Source organism: Octopus bimaculoides, chromosome 12 (genome assembly GCF_001194135.2).
Source record: "Octopus bimaculoides isolate UCB-OBI-ISO-001 chromosome 12, ASM119413v2, whole genome shotgun sequence".
NCBI lineage: Eukaryota > Metazoa > Mollusca > Cephalopoda > Octopoda > Octopodidae > Octopus > Octopus bimaculoides.
This window is the reverse complement of record NC_068992.1, coordinates 22099587-22101954: the sequence shown is the minus strand read 5'-3', so window position 1 is coordinate 22101954 and position 2368 is coordinate 22099587. Positions and strand designations below refer to the sequence as shown.

Here is a 2368-nt window from a genome sequence, read left to right as displayed (position 1 = left end):
AAACGATGATGATGATGATGATATTATTTTCTTCATTTTGTACTTCTTTGTAAAAAACATTTTCATTCTCCTTCTTGATAATTTGCTTTCGCAATGAAAACCGGTAAGAAATCTTTATTAAAATATGCTTCCAGTTTAGCATTCTGCCTTTTTTTTCATTTTCCTATTACTTCTCCACGTGCGGTTAACACAACCCCACTATTTACTGACTTATATATATATATATATATATACATACATATATAGATAGATAGATAGATTTTGCTTAAGCTTAGAAATACTAATAACCAGATCTTAAAACTCAATATACAGAGGCTTTTAGAGTAAAGTGATAGATGAGTATAGAGCATAATATAAATTATTGAACAACAAGAAAACAGGAGTTAAGTAATCACCTTCATTTGCTTACAGCTGTTTTTGCTACAAGTTCTACATTCAGAGCTGAATGCTTTTGCAATATTCTACTGCTTTCTCGTAATGTGTGTAAGACTTTTTCACTTTCTCGAGCATCAAACTAAAACACCTGCTTGTTGTCCATACACCTGTCTTCGGTTTTTGTTTTTCTATAAATTTCAACTATATATATATTTAGTTATTTGTGCACTTTCTCATAGAAAACTGAGGAGAAATAGTGTTGTGTTAGTGACGTCTTTCTTCAGAGACAACAGTCATGTTAATGAACAATTAGTATGGCAATTATAACCATTTCATGGAATGAAATGGAAAAAAGGATCAAGAAAATACTTAGCCTTGTGGTCATTTATTAACTTTATTATTATTATTAATAGCAACACTACAACACTGCCAAAATATTTTCAAGTTTCATCTTATTGACAGGGAAAAGAAACTTTTAGCTATAGAAAAAATGCTGGGGTCTTTTTCACTAAGCACAAAGGCCCTAATGCTGTTAAGGGAAGCAAAATAGGAAGTTGTGACTTCAAGGATTTTATGGGGAAAATTAAAATTGGTTTGTGTATTCGACTCACAAGGAGCTTATCTATCTTCAGTTGACGTTTGCTGTATTTAGTTGAAGGATATTTTTAAAGAAAACTCCCAAACTTTTAGAAAAAACAAATGACCCAAATGGAAGACTGCACACATTGTGTATTGAGCGCATAAGGTTCTGTGAAATTGTTATCAGCATTCTGCCTTGTTGGATGACAGTGTATTTGGAAAGCACAGGACATTAATGAGTGTTGAACATAATGGGACTGTAGCAGTTGTGACAGATGATAATCGCTGGCTTGCTATGAGGATAGGAGTTTGTCAGAAGAACAGAGCTGCTGAAATAATCAAAGAAAGTTATACATGTTAATGACATTCACATCTAGCACAACACTACAAATTTAGTGGATAGGTAGTCAATTAACTGACTCCAGTACATAACTGGTATTCATTTTAATGACCACCCCACTATTCCTTCCAGCAGGAATGTAAATAAGGAAAGTTATACATGCTAATAACATTGACATCTGAGTTAATTGTTTTTGCATTAGTTATGACATCTGAGTTTATCATTCATTAATAGTGCATATATACAATACGTGGAGTAAAACTACTCGGAGAAGAATGACCAGCAATACTCTGAGTATGGGGTATACAAATGGAGGCTGTAGAGTGTGTTAGATAAAATGATGACCGATGTACCATGGACAGAAAGGGTTAGAATGGATGCACAGAGGACAGCATCTGCATTGTTGAAGTAGTGATTATGTTTGAGTTTCATGGTATTCAAAACAAGGTTCTAGAGTGTAGACATACCTGACAGAAACCAATCTTTAACTGCAATGCTGTTCAAATTATTGAGAGACATGTTGAACACAATACAAACATTGCCATTCACAGAGCCATCAATGTTTGTCAATAACAGTGGCCTTGTTGATACAAAGTTGCCAATATTTCAGTATTTGTTGGTCCTATTGTAACTATTTACAACAGTGATATTCACAACTAGTATTTTCATTTGAAGAACTATTGCTGTTCACCTTCTCATTAAGATCTGCTTCGATTTCTTAATTTACTTTGCTGTTTGTGACTACCAACAATAGTTTTTTTTTTTGTTGGTTATTTTTTACTCTAATGTATTACTAAAAGACCAATTGATTCATTCCAGTCATGTATACAAACGGTCACTACCTTTCAACAGTTTCTACAAAATATTCCAGTAGATATTGTTCATTTGAAAGTGCTTTAGGCAGTCGTAAGTAACTTGATGCCAAGTTCTTCAACAGGTGCTTCATTTTCAAATATTACTTGACTGTAAATGTTGTGTAGCATCAGTCCCTCCTATTATTGATTTCAAATTTTGGCACAAGGCCACCAAGTTCTGGTGGGGGAGCTAAGTCAATTAGATCGACCCCCCCCCCCC

The 2368-nt window shown here is 33.9% G+C and overlaps 1 long non-coding RNA gene across 1 annotated transcript in view; it reads right to left on the bottom strand.

Moving 5' to 3' along the window:
* Nucleotides 1–749: 749 nt before the first annotated feature.
* LOC106874183 (uncharacterized) overlaps nt 750–2368 on the bottom strand; it is a 2724-nt gene continuing 1105 nt past the window's right edge. Inside the window, exon 2 of the long non-coding RNA XR_001409971.1 lies at nt 750–1283. This is a non-coding gene — a long non-coding RNA (uncharacterized LOC106874183). The remainder of the gene's footprint in view (nt 1284–2368) is intronic.